Source organism: Pinus tabuliformis, chromosome 8 (assembly GCF_031772625.1).
Source record: "Pinus tabuliformis cultivar Carrire ecotype Pingquan chromosome 8, CPIR1, whole genome shotgun sequence".
NCBI classification, from domain to species: Eukaryota; Viridiplantae; Streptophyta; class Pinopsida; order Pinales; family Pinaceae; genus Pinus; species Pinus tabuliformis.
In genome coordinates, this window is record NC_142294.1 from 1606437382 (window position 1) to 1606458301 (window position 20920).

The following is a 20920-nucleotide window of genomic DNA, read 5'->3' on the forward strand; positions in this document are numbered from 1 at the left end:
AATAATCCTTGTGAAGCAATTCACGTTGATGATGATTTTCTTGAAGGAAATATTTTTGTTGTGTAAAAAAAATCCCCATGGTTTCCTGACATAGCTAACTATTTAGTCACTGGAAAATTACCATTTCACTTATCCGCTCGTGAAAAGCAAAATATCATATAGAAAAATGTTGCATATTCTTGGATTCAAGGAGACCTATTTTACACTAGAGAAGATCTCATTATTTGTAGATGTGTAAGAGAGGAAGATGTGTTTGATATTTTAAAATATTTCCATGATGAACCTTGTAGGGTTCACTTTGTTGTTAAGCGGATTGCATACAAAGTGTTACGAACTGGCTATTTTTATCCCTCCTTATTTAAGGATGCCAAACAGTACGTCAAGTGATGTGACAACTGTCAGTGAATTGGCCAACCTAATCAAACGAATGAAATGGCTTTCTGTACTTAGGTTATGATTGAGCCTTTTGAAAAATGGGCCATTGATTTTGTAGGACCAATAAATCCAACATCATTAAATAAAAAGCATATTTTGGTTTGTACATATTTCGTTAAAAAATGGGTAGAAGCTAAAGCTGTTTCTTTTGCTACTAAAAGAGTTGTTGTTGATTTTCTTTTTACTGAAATATTTATTATATTTGGTGTGCCTAGAGAAATTGTTTTTGACAATGGACTACATTTTATTTATAATTTAGTGCAGGGTGTGATGGAGCAATACAAAATACTACACATGAAATCTACACTGTATCACCCGCAAGAAAATGGTCAGGTGGAGTTGACAAACAAGGTGATTGAGGCCATCCTCACAAAGACAAGAAAAATTTATAGAAAGGATTGGGTTAACAAATTACCGGAAGCATTATGGGCATACTGAACCACTTGGAGGAAAAGCAAAGGACACACGCCATATGAGCTTGTGTACAGGATACAAGTCCTCTTGCCAATAGAATTCTAGATCAAGACTTTCAGGACTCCAGTCCAATTGGGGCTATATCTCTCTGAAGCACAACAATGAGATATTCTACAGCTGAATGAGTTAGATGAATTTCAAAGGGATTTTGTTTAGGAGAACATCTTGGTTCAACAACAACACAAGGAGTGGCATGACAAGTCCATCCAGAAGAAGCAATTCCAACCAAGTGATTAGGTGCTCCTTTACGATTCTAGATTCAAATATTTTAAAGGGAAATTCCATACATGCTGGATGGGACCCTATGAAGTGGTCAAAGTGTTTGAAAATGGAGTGGTAGAGATCAAAAATATTAATGGATGGAATTCTGTGTTCTTGGTAAATGGGCATAGATTGAAGGTATATTTTCAGCCGCTTACTAAAGGATACTTTATGTAGCAATTCCAACAGCAAACTGAAAAGGAGTTGGTAGGTGGTAACACCAACCTGTTGAAGATTTTATTCTTTCTTCTCCTCATTAAAAAAAAAAATTAATAAAAGAAAAAATGACAAAAAAAAATTCTTGTAATTGTGAAAATCATTTGACTAACATGATTGCAGAAGGATCAACCTGAAAACCAGCATGCTGGCAGGAAGATCTAAATTTCAATAAAAAGGGAATGTTACTTGATTTTTAGATATGCTAGCTACCACCAAGAAGAAGCAGGTTCAAGGAACCCAACCCTTACCGAAGTTTTGGGTAACTAGCATGGAAATTTTTATCTAAGTAAGCGCTTAATTCCCACTACAGTTAATTTTTTTGGCACCAGTGCAGGCAAACCTTGAAGATAAAATTCTTCCTTTCTTCTATTTTCCTGTTTCATAATTCCCACTATTTTTCTTTTTCTAAATCCCCAATGAATTACCCTCCTCTTTCTTCTAAGAAAACTACCCTTACCCGATCTCGTAAAATCGCTCTGTTTCCCTATAATTTTTTTCCACATCCCATTCTCGTTTATCCCCCTTGGTGATATTGTTCTTGGAATCCCTATAGTAATGTTCCTTCCCATTCTGAAAATCACCCCTTCCCCACTTCTTTATTCCCTCGTAAATTGATTGCAGAATTTGATGCAGTCCATCCAAAAGGCAACTCATGAAACACCAAAGCATGGCGAATAAAACTTTTCTTGTATATTGGTAATTTTATTTTTTCCAGCTACAGAATAGTGTTCTATCATAATTTTTATGTTGGTAAAATCCATGGTGCAAGATGCGCAGTGCAAGCAGTCAGTGCAAGTGATCTAATATTCACACTATGAGTGACATCCGTTAAATATTTATTAAACGAAGTTATTACAGACTTATGTGCTGGTGTGTGTTCAGTGTTATTGAAGAAACAGATTGATTAGATTGCCAATACACATACAATAAAATGGAAAGACATCAAAGAAATACAATAAGCAACACAAAGACACAAGAAATTTTAATAAGGAGTTCACCCTATTCTCCAGGGCTACATCTTTGGTCCTGCTTTTAGTGGTGGCCTTGTTTTATTGCGCCTTTAAGTAGAGAATTACAATACATGGACTCAATGTGAGTTCTCCTCAAGCAGGTTTTACTTGGCAGGGTGGTTCTTGGATTCCCCAAGCCACTGGAGTGCACAATCGCTTCTTCTTCTGCTAGCCCTGTGTCCTTCTGGTCTATAATGGCAAGAGCCCAATGCGGTGCTCAGCCCGGACAGATCCTTTATGGGATAGCTCAAATCTTCAAGCTCTCTAGCACTCGATGATGCCTCTGGTCAACTCGGCCCTCTGTCTCTTCTGCTTTGCTTTACTACTCTCTATGTTTAGTTCTCCTCTCAGGGTTCACTGTTTCACTTCTTCATCTCTCGACTCTTTTTCCTGTGTCTAACTTGACTGATTCGACTGTCTTTGTTCATGGCTTTTAGCAAATCATTCCAATGTCTGTTTGGTTCCTCTTCCACCTCTGTCGATTCTCCTTCTGTAGCTACGCTTGAAGTTCCCCGTTAGGCGTCATCATCAGTGCTTAGGAAGTTGCCATTTGTCCTTGTCTAAACAATGCCAGCATGCTTCATCAGTTCATTTCTTTAGTTACAGCATGGATGCATTCTTCCTCCACAGTGGTGGTCAAACAGATTCCAAATCCTTCTAAAACACGACATATTCCTTCGTCGATTCTAGTTCCTCCATCGGGTACGATCTCAGCCGTCTGATCTGAGTCCCCCAGATCCAACACCATACGCACGTTTCACGTGGTCGACTTGCTCAACTTATAGCGCGCGATCAACAGTGGTTTTCTCTCACCTCTGCCTGCCACGCATTGATCGATGTATAGAATCGCTCCGCTCTCATCCAAAACCTCTTACCATTTAAGGGTGCCCCGATCAATACTGCCGATTTTCCAAAGCGTAGGTCTCGGCTTATACTTTCAGCGCTTTTTCCTTTTCTGCCCGTGGTTCTTTGATTCCCCCATGTGACTGAGTTCTTGGGCTTTTCCTTCATGGCCTTATTCGCCCAACAATGCGCAATTAGCATTAAGCGCTAGTCATGCATCACACCTCTGTTTCCTGATCGAGGGCTCCAAGGGGCTACTTTGACCTCCTGCGCGGTCTCCATGGGCCTCGATCAATGTGATTTGACCAAGGTCCTTGTCGTTCCACATTGGCTATGATTGCCACTGGTTCAAGGTGTCTTTGATCGTTGTTTTGGATTTCTTTAGAGATTTGTTCAACCTGATACAGTCATGGTTCTTTGATAGTCTTCTATAGATCCAATTCGGATCATGGCCTTCCCACTGAAAAAGCTCTTGGATCACCAAAAGTTGGTTTTCAAGCATCGACTAAGTAAGGGCACTATTTTCTCATTTGTCCAATCTCAATCCACTTTGCATTGCTTGGCTTTGAACCTTTGAGCCCAATCCTAAGGTACTCAACATATCTCCTATGCGTTGTCCTCACCTTCCTGTCCAGCACTGTGTCTTCCTACAATTCATTAAGATATTCAGGTATCAGGTCATCAATAGAAGGCAATTGAATTTGCTCTTGAGGGTCCTCAAACATTGAAGGTTCAAACAATCTCAAGCAATCTGCATTTACGACTAAGTAGATGTGCATGTAATTTGGTAAATCAAGGCGAAAAGTTTTTCACCAATCTTCTCAAGTATCCTTAAAAGGTCCATACCTGATAGACTTTATCTTTTTACCTTCACCTTGCATCCTGTCCTTGCTGATATATAGCCAGACTTGGTCTCTATCTTGAAAACTATGCTCCATCTGATGCTTATCATGTGTAGTTTGTACTTGGCCTGGCTCTTTTCCAGTTGTTCCTGTACTGCCTGATGGATCTCCTAGATATGTTCAATGAACGTAGTTTCCTTGTCCACATCATTGTGTCCATCAACCATGGCATCTTTACCAAAGACAAAATCCAAAGGAGACCTTGGTGTGAAACCAAAACAGGTCTCAAAAGGAGATCTCTATGTAGAAGAGTGTTTGGCTCTGCTGTAAGCATGTTGCACATAACACAAGTGTTCATCCCAAAGCTTAGGATGTTTGCTGCAATAACCTCTCAGTAACTGGATCACTGTCCTATTTACTACTTCTTTCTGGCCATCTATTTATGGATGAAAAGCTGTGCTTTTCTTCAACTTGGTGTCCATAATTTCCTAAAGACTCGACCAAAACTTCCCCACAAATCGGGTGTCTCGATCAGATACAATGGAAGTGAGTAATCCAAAATGAACCCATACATGTTCAAAGAAAAATTGTGCAGTTTTTTCAGCTGTGATCTGTTTACTGCAAGGTATCAAAATACACATTTTTCTGAACCTATCCACAACAACATATAGATAATCATGACCTTTCCTAGATTTAGGCAGTCCTCCAACAAAATCCATAGAAACACTTTCCCAAGGGTGAGAAGGAATTGGCAATGGAGTGTACAAGCCTAGTTTTCTATTGCTAGGCTTGCTTTTAGCACACATGGCACACCCTCTTACATATCTAGAAACTGTCTCATTCATTTTCAGCCAATAGTAGAATCTTTGCAGCTATGCAACTGTTTTACTTACCCCAAGGTGACCTGATGTCAGAGAAATTTGTGCTTCCCTAATTATCTTTATCCTCTCAGTTTGTGGAATGCAAAGTTTCCCACAATGGTATAAGAGTCGGTCCTTTATATGATAGTCCAATTCTTCTACTCTTTTGCCTTGACTCAAAGTTGCATATACATCCTTAAAGTCCATATCTTGAGCATATTGTTCTATGTAGCTTTCATGTAGCACAAAATTATGTTTAATTATGGTATATGCATTTATAATGGGTCTAGATAACATATATGCAACCTTGTTATGTATGACCTTTTTATATCTAATGACTAAATGAAACTATTGTAGAAAACCCATCCATCTGCAATGTCTTGATTGCTGCAACTTAGTTTGGGAGTGTAAATATTGAAGTGGTTGATGATCAGTATGTATTACTATCTCTTTGCCCATTAACTAATGTTTCCACTTTTTCACACTCTGAACTAATACATACAATTCGTTATCATATATAGGATAGTTGACTATTGTAGGATTAAAAGTCTCAGAATGATAACATATGGGTTTATCGTGCTGTGTCAACACTGCTCCCATGGCATAGTCACTGGCATCAGTTTGGATCTTAAATGGTCTTTGCAGATCTGGCAGTGCTAGTACAGGTGTTGTACTAATTTTCTCTTTCAAGGTGTCGAAGGCTTTCTGATGTTTGCCTCCCCACTGAAACACCTTATTCAATCATGTTAAAGCATGTAAGGGAGTTGCAATCGAGGAGAAGTTAGAAATGAACTTCCTCTAATATTGTGCTACTCCTAAGAAGCTTCTTACTTCTGTAGCAGACCTGGGTTTAGGCTAGTTCACAATGACTGCCACTTTAGATGGATCTATTTTAAATTCACCTCCCCCTACTATATGACCCAAGTAGTTTAGAGATGTTTTGCCAAATTCACATTTTTGGAGTTTAACATAAAGTTTTTCTCTTCTCAAAACATCTAATGTCTGCTTAACATGCTTTAAATGTTCTTCCCACGTTTTACTAAAAATCAGAATGTCATCTAGATACACAATAACAAAATCATCAAGAAAATGTCTGAGTAGATCATTCATTAAACTCATGAAAGTAGCAGGAGCATTAGTTAAGCCAAAAGGCATAACCAACCATTCATACAATCCATGCTTTGTTTTGAAAGCAGTCTTCCATGCATCTTGCTCTGCAACTCTAACCTGATGGTATCCACTGTGCAAATCCAGCTTGGTGAAATAAACAACTTCCTTCAATTGATCTAAGAGATCATCTATGCAAGGAAGGGGATAACGATTTTTTATTCTTATCTTATTCAGTGCTCGGTAATCAATGCACATTCTCCACAAGCCATCTTTCTTTCTCACCAAAAAGATTGGTGACCCACATGGTGATGTGCTAGGCCTGATGAAGCCCTTCTCGAGAAACTCCTGCACCTGCTTCTTGATTTCAACATTCTCTAAAGCAGACAACCTATACATCCCAATGTTAGGCAATGGAACATCTTGCTGCAAAATAATATCATGTACTATTCCCTTTTTGGGTGGCAGACCTCTAGGTTCTTGAAACAAGACATCATACTCTGAAACAACCTTTTCTATATCAGCTTGTCGTTCAACATTATAGCCCTCAAATACATTGGTTTTATCAGGTTTCTTTTCCTTTAAAACCATCAGTAAGAATTGTTTAAATGAACTTATCATTCTTTTCATCTGTCCTGAGTTTACGAGAGTGAAATTATTCTTGAGCTTATGAGCTCTTACAAAGTATTCAATTCCATCTTTAACAAGTAGATACTTGTTCTTAGCTCTATAGAAAATAGCCTTTCTATCATACAAGTAAGGAATTCCTAAAACAATTCCACATATATCCAAAGTAATTATGTCTAACTCAACCTCATCTACAAATGCTGACCCAAAAGAAAACTTGAGTTTGCACTATCTAGTCACTTATAGTTGTGCTTTATCATTCAACCATCCTAATGGGTATGGTTTCTTGTGAGGTGTAGTTGCTAATCCCAATTTCTTTAAAATTGCTTCAAAAATCAAATTTACTTGTGAGCCACTATAAAAAAGAGTATCAATCTTTTGATTTTTGGAAATAACTTGAATATGGAAAAGCTCATGTCTTTTTCTCTCATTTTCTTCATCAATAACAGATTGAGAAAGATTACTAGTAGATGCTTCAGAATTCTTACCTTTTATACCTGTGGCTGCTATAGTTGTTTCATCTCCTAAGTTTGACCCCAAATCTTTCTGAATAGCTGCAATTGTCTTCTTCTTCTTGCCCTCGGACTTCTTAGGTCTCAGCTCTGGATGCAGAATCCAACAATGCTCATCATCATGCCCCTCCTTTTTATAGTGAGTGCATGAAGCTTTGGATTTCTGTGTAGTGTTAGCCTTCCTTGCTTTCCACTTCTGCTTTCTTTTCTCCTTGCTCTTGCTTACAGTGGCTTGGGATGGTCCCCCAACTTCTGGATTGCCATTCTTTCCTCTAGCTTCTAGATGAGTAGCATGTATAGATACCTCATCTATACCAGTGGGATTAAACATGAGGATGGTATGCCTCATGTAGCTGTGTAGACCACAAATGTACTTCAAAAGAGTCTCCACTGAATCTAATGAGATACCCAACATCAATGCTCTCTTTCAGAATTCTTGAGTATACCCTTGCACACTTTGCCATTTGAATTGTCCAAGAGTTTTCCAACCCATCATGGCTTGTTGCATGTAGGCCAATGGATAGAACTACGTTTTGATTGTAGCAACAAATTCACTCCAGACAGAGATGGTTTTGCCATGTCTTTTCATATCATCTTGGGTTCTTCCTTCCCACCAAACCAAGGCAGTGCCTCCTAGGCATAGGCTTGCCAACTGAATCTTACTTTTGTCTGAGTCTATGTTCTGTACCCTGCAATACACATCAATTTGTCTAATCCAATTGTCCAACTTTTCAGCGTTTAGCTCTCCATCACATATAGGCAAATCAAAGTTAACATCTAGCTTGATCAAAGATGTTTTCTTATTATGCATAGGGAGGTATGAGAATGCTTTCCTCTTTCCCCTTTCCTTTCGAGTGGTCATCAAAGTGAGACTCATCTTCTTCCTTATCTTGTTTAGAGCCTGCTGAATCTTCAACCTTTTGCTTTCTAAAGTCTCTGTACATTTTTTCTACCATAGACTTTATAGCTAGGAAACTCTCTATGAATCGAGGGTCTGGCCCTTCAGAACCTTCCTCTGACATTGTCTTTCGAGAATAGACTCTCCCAATTTCAAGATTAGTTTCCACCAACTCTGCTTCTCCTAATTTGAACTTTAATCTAGTGAGCATTCACACCTAAACCAACACAAGCTTGTCTAACCTTACAACCTAGAGCTCTGATACCACTTGATTTGATATTCACACTCTAAGTGACATCAGTTAAAGATTTATTAAACATATGTATTACAGATTGATGTGCTGGTGTGTGCTCTATGTTATTGAAGCAACATATCGATCAAATTGATAATACATAGACAATAAAATCGAAAGAAAACAGAGAAATATAGTAAGCAACACAAAGACACAAGAAATTTTAATAATGAGTTCACCATATTCTCCAGGATTGCATCTCCAGTCTAGATTTCAGTGGTGGCCTTGTTTTATTTTTCCTTTAAGCAGAGAATTACAATATAGGGACTCAATGTGAGTTCTCCTAAAGTAGGTTTTTCTTGGTAGGGTGGTTCTTGGATTCCCCAAGCCACTGGAGTTCACAGACTCTTCTTCTTCTACCAACCCTGTGACTTTCTAGTCTACAATTCCAAGAGCCCAATGTGGTGCTTTGCCTAGATAGATCCTCTATGGGATGGCTCGAATCTTCAAGCTCTCTAATGCTCAATGATGCCTCTAGTCAGCTTTGCTCTCTGTCTCTTCTGCTTTGGTTTACTGCTCTCTGTGTTCAGTCCTCCTCTCAGGGTTCACTATTCCACTTCTTCGTCTCTCGACTCTTTTTCCTGTGTCTAACTTGATTGATTCGATTGTCTCTGTTCATGGCTTTTAGCCATTCATTCCAATGCCTGTTTGGTTCCTCTTTTTCCTCTGTTGATTCTCCTTTTGCAGTTGCGCTTGGAGTTCCCTGTTCGGCGTCATCATCAACGCTCAGGGAGTGGCCACTTGTCCTCCTCTAAACAGTGCCAGCATGCTTCGTCGGTTCGTTTCTTCAGTTATGTCATGGATGCATTCTTCCTCCACCATGGCGGTCAAACGGATTCCAAATCCTTCTAAAACTTGGCCTATTCCTTCGTCGATTCCCCTTCCTTCGTCGGGCGCGATCTTAGTTGTCTGATCTAAGTCCCCTAGATCCAACGCCATATGCACGTTTCGAGCAGTTGACTTACTCAACCGATAGCATGCGATCAATGACAGTTTTCTCTTTCCTCCACCTACCAGGCATCAATCGATGTATGGAATCACTCTACTCTCGTCCAAAACCTCTTACCGTTTAAGGGCGCCCCGGTCAACACCACCAGTTTTCCATAGCGTGGGTCCCACCTTGTACTTTCAGCACCTTTTCCTTTTCTGCCTGTGGTTCTCCTGTTCCCCCATGTGACCTAAGGCTCCTATCCAACGCCATACGCACGTTTCGAGCAGTTGACTTACTCAACCGATAGCATGCGATCAATGACAGTTTTCTCTTTCCTCCACCTACCAGGCATCAATCGATGTATGGAATCACTCTACTCTCGTCCAAAACCTCTTACCGTTTAAGGGCGCCCCGATCAACACCACCAGTTTTTCATAGCGTGGGTCCCACCTTGTACTTTCAGCACCTTTTCGTTTTCTGCTTGTGGTTCTCCTGTTCCCCCATGCGACCTAAGGCTCCTAGGGGCTACTTAGACCTCTTGTGTGGTCTCCATGGGCCTCGGTCAGCGTGCTTTGACCAAGGTCCTCGTTGTTCCACGTTGGCTTCCATTGCCATTGGTTCAGGGTTTCTTTGGTTGCTATTTTGGATTTCTTTGGAGATTTGTTCAACCTGATATAGTCATGGTTCTTTGACAGTCTTCTATGGATCCAATTCAGATCATAAAGCACAATGCAGTGCAAGCAAGATCAGTGCAGGAGCGCAAGCAACTGTGGAATAAAGTGTAAAACAAATTTCACATAGTACAGGGGCATCTTATGAGGAATGTTTATGGAATTTTATTACTCTACACATGAGTGATTGTTGCACCGATAGATCATAGCATTATATATTTTAATCGATACTTTGTTTTATCATTTATCATGAATCACCTCAAGTTTCGCCTAAAGACCATAAAATTTCAATGCTTGTAGATGCAGTGGCCCACACCATGGTAAACCAAGAAAACATGGAAAAGGAAGACGACATATTGTTGTCTACCCTTTTTCACAAATTAAGAAAGAAGAAGATGACACAAAGTGTAGGAGAAGTTGAGATAGAGGGTCACAAGGATGATGAGGCATAACAGATGGAGACCCTCAACAATTTCAATGAACATTACATCGAAACCCTCAATGTTTTTGATTAATAGGGTACTGAAGCCCCTGTTGGTTTAAATGAACAGGGTACTGAATCCCCTGAAGAATTGGAACAACAGGGCATTAAAAATCTCATGTAGTTAAGTGCGCAAGGTACTAAAACCCTTGGCACAAAGGCTGTGGAGGGCATAAAACCCTCAGTGATAAAGAAACCCTAGGCACAGAAGCTTTTGACGATGTCATAATGCAAATGCTGGACGACCTTAATCTCGACGATGATGGGACTTGCAACGAGTCCGTTGCAGAGAAGGTATTTACACCAGAGGATCTAAGCACAATTTCCTCTACCCTCTACCTCAACAATCGAATAGTGGAATTAGAGCAAAAAGTTTATGACCCAGAGGCTTTGAACCAGGTCATGAAGGAGAAAAGTTGGCAAAATCAAGGTGAGGTAGAGCTTCTCCTAGAAGTCAAGAAGCATAAACAACAAGTGAAAGTATGGAAGTATTAGGCTTCCAAGTGCTACAAACAACTCAAGAAGGTGACTAATCAACTGAAAGGAGCCTGAGGTAAAAATCCAAAGGTAGTGAAAGCAGGGGTAAGTATTGAAGTATAGGATTGAGAGTTGGTCACCCATTTTTGAAGTTTTTTGCAGAAGGTAAAATGTTGTGTGAGGACACATGACAGCTTAGGGATGGGAGGATGTTGGTGTCCCAAATTGCTTTATTTTTACCCTATTCCCATAATCCTTAACCTCTGTTTTATCTCTATTTAACCCTCTCATTTGTGCACTAGTCAAGATAATCATCTATTCCTACATATACTTCGTATCTCATAATTAAGAGTTATTAAGTGCTTTATTAATTACTTTACATAGATTCCATACTTTTTAGTATCTCTTGTAACTTATGTTTAACTTTCCTAAAAGTAATTGGAGAACTAAGTGTTAATCATTATTTAGCATGATCAATGCAGGCAGATTCCTGCACCGCCAACGATATTGCTCTATGATCTCCATCATATTCCATGCTGGGGTTTTTGACCCACGACTCCTAGTTCAGTTGCGGACTATCTGAGGATGGAGATTAGCAGCGTATAGTCATGGATACTTGCCAAGAATATGGTCTATGACCAGCAAATTTCATGCTTTATTATAACCATTAGCGGGTTTTTCAATGTTGTTTGTTAGTTTGTTCGGCCGAAAGGCTTGAATAGGAAATGAATGTAATTATCAGAATATGACTAAGGCCGAGAAACTGTATATAACATAGACCATAGGTAGAGCCAAGCTAGTGATCTTTGAGTTGTAATTTTATTTACTTTGTAATTTTGTATCGCCCTCGATTCTGGGCTAGACTTAAATTATCATGTGTATTTTTTGATCAAGTTAATATAAAGAATGTGCCATGCTTTATTCACGTTGTGTTTAATTTTTATTTCATGCATGATTAATTGTCGAACCATTTCGTTTCCTAAACGGGAAACTGGTTCGCTAGGGCCCAGCCAACCCATCTCGTTTACCCTTATGATTTTTCCATTTAAAAAGTTTGTGTGAAAATTTATTCATGCCTTGGATTGCTCTTATGTTTATTTCAGAAGCTCTGAGTTAAATTCATTTCATATTCAAGCGTGAATGGATCCATAGTTTGGAAGTTTAATTAAGTTTATTTCTTTCTTGCAATTTCTTTCCTGTAATTACTTTCTTGCAATCTCCTTCCTGCAATTTCTTAGTTTGCTTCCACTTGGGTCGTGCAAGAAGATTCTTCTTGTACCAGTGCATGTAGTTTCCTGCACTCCGATTTATTCATTTACTTTACAGCAACTATTACGTTCCTTTTCTTGCTTATAATTTCATTTAGTCCTGCAAGCAAATGTATTGTCAATTCAAGTAATCATTCTCAATGTTAAGAGTTATACTTCTGAAGGATCTAAGAATGTTTACATGAATTAAGAAAGGACGTTATTACAAACACCATACTCTATTCTTGCAGTTTATGACTTAAGAAAAAGGAGCATAAACGTTATAAGTGAATTTCTGAAAGTTAGTTGATGCATGCAAATTACTTTGTCTGCTGCTTGATTATTCCGAATTGTTTTTTCTTTACGAAGTTTACTTTCATTGCAAAGTTCAGCTAATTAAAGCATTCTTTTTCACATGTAATTTATCTCAGAATCTAGCTTGCAATTGCAATTCTTTTCAACACGTCTTCTAATTCTTTCGAAAGTAAATTGGAAACTTTGGTGAAGGAAGCTCTGTCTTGATGCAAGAGTTGTTCTCTTGTCATAGGAACAGATTTCTCTAAGCCTTGAGGCTCAAAGCACCTCCGTAAAGATATAAGTATTCATTAAAGAAGGTAAACTATACTTTTTCACATAAGTATCGTACTTGCACTAGTGCAAGCAAATTGCAATAGTACAAGAATAGGCTGCTTGGTGTAGAAGGAATATCAATTGGGAAATATATCTTTGCAAGGGCCCAATTTTCAAACTGTTAGCCATCCATACTGAAGATAAACATAGTATTTCATTTCATCATTTAAGATTGCTTCCAGTTGTGTGAAAGTTCCTTTACTTTATTTCCTCACAAATTATTCTTTTACATTCCAGCACTAGAATTTCTTTGGTGTTGATTGTCTTTAAGATTGTTTTATGTCTGATCTTGCAACATTTCATTTAAGAAGTAGGCTTAGGAATAGGAAAATTTCATACCACTTATGGCATTGCCTGTGCTTCCTCTCTAAGTTTATGAAACCTTTGGGTTGACAATTAAGTGCTGAGGAGTTTATTTAAGTGCAATTCCTGAACCCAACATTGCATGGCAAGAAATTTGCCAGTTAAAACCAAAGAAAACTTGAGGAATGACATGCAACATACTCGAGAACTGTTGGCAATTATTACACAATTGTCACTGGAAGGTTGGGAGACTGACTGTCGAAACTGCGCAAAAGGTAGTCTGGATTGTCGAGAGGTTGGTTGACTACTGGAATTGTGTAATGCACAATCAAACTGGCCTGCTGGGAGCTGAGATTACGTAATGCACAATTTTAGCTAGCAAGTGATGCAGGCCGAGGGACTGCACTACGCAATTTTTTGGGCCAACATTCACTGCCTCTCATAATTGCGCAAATCAGGACTGGAGGGAACTAACTAGCCATATTTGTGCATTTTCTAGGAGCAAGGCCAAGCCTTCCCTCTCAAAATTGCACAATGTTTTCCAGGCAAGGCAAAGTCTGGGCCAATGTTAGCCAAACCCGCCGACGAGAACGGAAAGAGAATGAAGATGTGAATGCATGGCGATACTGAGTGTAAGAAGAAGTGAATGATTGTGCATGAAAACAGGGAATGCAAGATTCAAAAAATGGAACAACATGCATGTGTGTGAAACGAGTCACTAAATCAATGACCGTTCGTGCAAAAAAGTGTCATGCATGCGACAGAATTGAGATGCTAACGAAAATTGAAACGATGCTTGGATAAGCTAACATGCATGCAAAAAACAACAAGCCTTAACAAAAATCGAGTAGACAACACTCACCCAATCCAAAACATGAAAAGTGACAGAAATGTTGCAAAAGACAAGAAACACAGACTTACCCAGAAATAGCCGAGTTCGATGTGTTGAAGACTCTTGGATGTATTATGTAAATGTTGTACAAATGGTACTGGTGTACATGTGCTATTATGTGCATGTTATACATGTTGTGTTGCAGGCATGCGATAATATGTACGTGCATTATGTAGTTGTGGTATCATGACATGTGTATTCATTAGGTTTTACTCTGTGTAGCTACATGTTTTGTGTTGTGTTGTACGCCAAGTGTAGGTACATGTATTGTGTGGTGTTGTACATTATATATAGATGCATCTATTGTGCTTTACATTGGGTGTAGGTGTACGTGTGGTATGACGAGTGTAGGTGCATGTATTGCATGGTGTTGTATGTTATGTGTGGTTGTATGTGTGTGATGCACACTATGTGTATGTGCACATTGTTAAGGAGAAGGAACTGATGTTTGTCAGGTGTGGCAACTGATCTGGAGTGCATAAAGAATAAAGACAAAGTTAGAAGCTAAGGATTGATTAAAGGATAAGTATCAATATTTTATTTCATTTTTATTATGCATGTGATCTATGATTCTGATTTATGATAATTACATGTGATCTATCATTTTGGTTTATGATGATTACATGTGATATATGATTATGGTTTATGATGGTTACATGTGCTCTATGATTTTTATCTATGAGGGTTGAGTTTTGAGCTAACGTGATGCGATATATTTATACATGATGATTTGGTCAAAGATGCTAGTTTGACTTGTTGTGACAGGAAGTAAACATGATTACAAGTGTACCTTATTGACGACTACCAATGAGGTATGATTTGAAGTTATTTCAATTTATTCGAATCTAATGGAAGTTATGTGCTTGGTACATGAACACATGAAATTCCCTGTTGGGTGGTCGAAATTGATGGCAAGCATTAGTAGCAACGACAAAATAAATTGGAACACACAACAGTATGTTGGTAAAGAACTTCAGGAGCCAAGTCATTTTGGGACACTAGTACCCAATAGTCTCCATTGATTTCCATGAGCATGTTATGATCGATATGATGGTTTTGAGGAAGGTATATGCCTTGGTTTTTGTATCTTCTGATTCGTGGAAACCTTTCCAAGGGATGGATTGCCCGAGACAAGGGATACCGGGGAACTTAGAAGGTGACTGACAACACGGAAGGGGTGACCGAATTTCTTGAGGGACTATATAGTAGAGAAGGGAAGGTTGGGAATATTTTTTTTCGGTCATGAGAATTGCCATATGGAATCATATGCAGATTGGGAGTGCACCTTGGAACAATGAGCCGGTAACTATTCATTGAGAGGACAATTGCCGCAAGATTATAGTGTTGGACATTGGATGCAACATTGACTGTGATAGTGGATTTTTGACTTCCTGGAAAGGAACCATGGTACTAGCTTTGAGGGTTGAGGTGTGATCCTCTAGATTCCATTGTTGATTGATACAGGCATCATATATTTTTATTTTATAGTTTAGAAAATGTACATATGTGAATATGTGGTTATTGTAAATACCGTAATGAGCTATGTTATAAAGCTACAGTAAGTGATATGGTTGTTATATTATCATGTTGTCATGATATTTTTCTTTTGAGCAGGTCTTTCTTTATAAATACTGCAAGGACCCAAGTTATAAAGATTCATGGGTAGTATGTTTATTTTTAAAAGGTTTTGTTGAAGTCTTGGTGTGGTTTAACACCGAGGATGGTGTTCCCCATGGGGGAGGGATCTATACCAGCCCTCGTGAAAAGTTAATGTAATAAAAATTAACAAAGGAAAAATAAGACCACGGGTAAGGGACACATATTCCAAGTTGAATGCTAGGTAAGACATCCTAGTGTGGGTGTTCATTCGATGTATTATGGCTAAGGAAATGGAAAAGGCACTAAAAGGGAAAAAGGTATTTTTGGCACATTTATTTATGAAAATAAAGGAAATTAGGAGAAAAGTAAGGTGAAAGGTCACACATTGCATGTGAGGAGTAAATTGAAGGAAAATAATGGAAAATGAAGAAAATAGAGGCCTCATTGATAAAAAGGCTTGCGAGGATCAGTTGAAAAGATTTGTCAATGTTAAGCTCTTGGCTCAAGTTTTTGCTCAGCTTTAACTATGGAGTAAGGAAGGAAAAGAGAGCAAAGGGAAAGGAAGGAAAGCAAGGATCAAGGAAGAAGAGCAAAATTAGGAAGCTTCAGTAGGAATACTTGTAGGTCATATTGCATGTGTGATTTCCTAGCTGGTTTTGAAATGCATGACTTTTCATGTTGGTGTATGGTTCTCTTCCTATTGGTGGAATGGTTTTCTCAAGTTATGACATTGGTTTTCAGCCTAGCCTTGTCTTTTTCTAGATTCCATGGTGTGTTGGGATGTTTATCTCGGTTTTGAGATTTGGTTTTTTGAATGGATTTCAAAATGTGGGGCGGAGGTGGTCTCAAGGTTCATTCCCAAAGAGCGAGGAATCCCTTGACCAATTTGATGGGATAAACGGTACAGCCTGAGGGAGGAGTCTTGGTTTAGGGCCTAGTGATATAGGTTTGGATTGTGGTAAAGCTTGAGAGACAGATCTCGGTTTAGGGCCTAGTGATCCAAGATTGGATTGTGGTAAAGCCTGAGAGACAAGGAGACAGAAAATTCCTCATGGATAATGATGGATTTTGGATGGCATTCCAAGTTCGATTCGGTTGTGATCGGAGCACCAGTTTTGGTGTGATCATGGTTTGGTGATGGTGGAGGAGGTTTAACCTCTGAATTCCCTTGGTTGTTTTAGGATTCGTTTTTCAATGAGATCCCACATTCATGCTTGGAATATGGCACGGGGGTGACTGGATGAAAGAAATATTTGGCTCATCCATGTCTACAGTCGGGAGGTATGTGGATGTCCCGGACTTGGTCAGATTTTCCTACGATTAACAAAATTTAAGTTCTCTTGCTTTTTTACTTGTTTATATGTGAATTTAATGGTTGTTCTATATTTGATATATATATGGCCTTATGTTGGTTATAATCATGGTTAATTGATTGGTTCATGTCATGGTTATTTCATGTATTTTCTTGTGAATGTTAAAATGATGGATGCAGGACCTAATTGATGTTATACAAGTTCAATAGAGAAGGTGGTGATCTTTCTTGTCATGTTTCATAAGTGCTTTCATTCATTCTTGCTATGTCTTGTATCTTAGACATGTAGGTTGCATTGGTGCCAAGTGTTTAACAGAATGTAAGTCACGGTTGGGGATGGTCAGGCTTAGTATTGAGGTTGATTTTTGGTTTATTATCTTTGTCAACATGTATTTGATGTATTTTGTAAGTTATAACAAGTTCTGGGAAGTGGCCGGAATTTTGCGCTAGAAAAGTGCCATGAATTCCATGGATGCTGGCACAGGTTTGCTAGGAAAAGCTTCTGGACCTTCGCTTGCAGGCCTGTCAGAGAATCCAATGGTCCCTGGATGTTGGCATGCCTAGAACATGAGAGCATCCAGAAGTTAAGATGCATAAAAGATCAGTGGGACCGAGGGACAGGATGTTTGACTAGTTGAGATGTCTCATGGGGTTGTTGTTGCGATGTGTAAGGTATCATTTATGTGTTCATTGATTCCATTTCCTTAAGGTCACCAAGGAGGTTGAATCCCTTATAGTGGCCTCTCTCGTCGCATGTTTAACCTCGTTGGTTCGTTACTTGGGTAGGTGTTTTAACCATTGATTTGACTTCATGGTCATGATCCAATAGAGTTAGCCCCCATCAAAATATCCACCATCCTTGGGTCCCTTATTCGCAATCCACCATGTTCTTTCAGAGCTATAACATTTTTCCAATTTACCAAATGGTATTTTTTTCTTTCTATTTTCCCTCCTGTTGTGCAAAAAATTGTCACCTTGACATTCTGCAATCTGTGTGAGTCCATTATCACTCATACTTACCTCCTTTGCAAGTCTACAGCCTCAGTTCTTCATATCAAGCCTTGAAAATAAGACAAAGTCCTCAAAATTCTCTAAGACTCTGGTTCTGCACTTTCTCTTAGCATTACCTGTGGTATCGCACCTAAAGGTCATGTTTCCTATGCACCTGACCGCTTTGTCTCTTTGTTATGGTTGCAGACCCTAGTAAAAGTTAAAAAGGCGCAAGTATATTCTTAAAAACTCACTTTGAGTCATTTCTAGAAGCTTCTGGAAGGAATCTTGAGGTGGCAAGTTCACTCCCTTAAGGTTCATGCATCCCATACCTTAAGGAGCTAACCCCTTGATGTGAGGAGCTTATCCCTTTGAAGGAGGACTCTATCCCTTCATAGGTGGACCTGTAACCTCCTTCCTCTGCACTATAAAATGAAGCATTGGGCTGGTTACTAGGAGGTTAAATAAAGCTGAATATTTTTAAGGTGAAATGTTGTTGGAACTTAGTCTTCCTAATTGAGCTTCTATGAGGAGATATTACATACCTCTTTGATCTCATTTGGAATAGTGTAAGGCTTGTCAAAGTAGAGGAGATTCCTGTTTCAAACCCCGGGAAGAGCTTGTTCAACATCAAGGTTGAAAAGGTTGTAAGGTTCTTCTATTTCAAAGTTAATACAAATAAGTTTGTTTTTCTCAATAAGCTGTGTTTTATGGTTTATTTTGTGTATTCCTTGATCACCACAATGAACATGATTTATGATATTAGCTATGCAGGTGTTATTTGATGTTTGCTTGTTTGTGTTTGCAGGTTCTCAAAAGGAAACTCTTTCGGATGGTTGAAGGATGGCTGCTACAAACTAGCGTTGGACATAAGGTAGGGTCTAAACACCTCTATAGCATTTATTAATGAATCGAAATATGTTTAGAGAAAGATAGATTTACTTTTCTCCTTGTTGCTAGATATGTTTTGATACTAGGGAGATCGACCTTGTTCGCAAGATCGATTTATCCGGCCAACACCTCCCTCGCATAAACAAATTTCTTATATACATCCCCAATTGATGTAAGATGAATGTGGGGGCTTGCAAGGCTGAAAAATGATACAAAGGGATGGTCGATAGGACATACTTCACCAGGGTTGTCCTATCTGCATGGTTGAGCTAGACACCTCACCAATTCACTATTTTTGTTATAATTTTATCTATAACCTTTTCCTAGGCATATGGAGCAACCCGTCTTAGGAAGATAGGAACCCCTAAATAATTAAAGTCTTTCAAATCCCTCACTACTCTGAACCCAAATATTTCTTCTATTTTTTTCTCTTTTTGGATGGAGATGGTCCAGTTGTAGATATTACTCTTGCTATCATTGATGGCCCCTCCTGAAGCACTAAGGAATCGATCGAGGTTTCCTTTGAATCATCGAGTAATTACAACAGAGGCTCCTCCCATCACGATTGTGTCATCCACGAACTAACCATGGTTATACTTCTAATTCCTTCATTATATTTGATCCTTAGAAGGAGGAGAGACACTCTATCTTGTTCAAATTTTTGACTCAAAACATCATCCATGATAATATATAGAAAGGTGGAGTGGGATAAACCTTGGTGCAACCCTCTAGAGCCTTTGAATAAGCTAGCCACATGACCATTGACCAATGGTGCAATCCAAGGGATGGAGATACAAAGGCCTATCCATCTGATGAATATTTCATCCACCCCATTTTCCTGAGAACCTTCAATAGGAAGTCGTGCCTGACTCTATCGGAAGTGTTTGCCATGTCCAAATTTCTTATTCCTTTGAGCAACCAATTTTTCCATGCTAATGTTGTAGGGTCAAGTGAGGGGCTGGTGAACGAGGTTAGCATGGTAGAAGCGACATGGAGGATTCAAGATAGGAAGTGGTTGTATACCCCAACCCAACTAATCCTTGTAGCATTGATGAGGTTGATACTAGTTACGAAATATTTGGAAGATGATTTTATCATCTCACTAGGCTCATGGAATAACTAAGAAATGATCATCACTATAACACGAATATGGTAATATCTTTCATGAACTAAAATGATAATGATAGTTGAGCATCATTGGTTTATTGGGTTTAAGAAAAGTACGAGATTACATTTCTTTTTATTTTAGTGAAGTTGATTTTATGCTTTATAATAATCAAAAGAAAAAGTATCTCCCCTTATGGAAGCTACACCCCAAAGCATGGCTATATTTCCCTTGTGGCTAAAAGATTCGTAGTTGAATAGAAATGGTGGTGGGAAGCATTTTGGAAATCCAAGTTTCTTGCTAAATAAAAATTGCTAATGTGGTGTCTAGTGACGAAGAAGCTCCTCACTTGGAATGTCCTAGAAAGAGGATTTATGATTGGGCAGGGACGATGTTCCTTATGTAGAAACGATGATGAAAACACACTACATTTTTTCATGCCATGCCCTTTCTATCAACAATTTTGTAATTAATGTAGAATTTATCTAGGTCACTCGGGTCCATAGGAAGGTGTGGATTTGGAGGAATCCTAGAAAGAATGACTCTCAAACCCTAGTAGATGTGCTATCAAAGCACTTCCCCTAACCATATGTTGGGGAGTGTGGCTATCCAGAAGCAAGGCCATTTTCCAAGACAATCGCTTAGTGCCTGAACACATTGCAGTTGAAGTCCTTGCTACCTTAAGTCATTTATGAATGATCAAAATATTTACCAGTAAACATAAGAGGTGGTAGTAGATCTAGGCTACACCAATCACCCCTGATCTATTCTTTGTCTTCTGCTAGACTTCTCAATTCCTCGGTTGTGGTCCAAACCTTTCTAACCATGAAAACAGTCTTTGCCTCTCATTTTTTATTCCTTTTCTTAATCTACTTTAGTTGCGCTTTATGACCTATGGCTATTGTCTTTCTTCTGTCGTATAGTTACTTTCCCTATTTCAAGAGATTTTTTTCCATATCACCACCCAAAAATATGGTTTTCAATATGTACCCTATAAAACACAATCTTCAC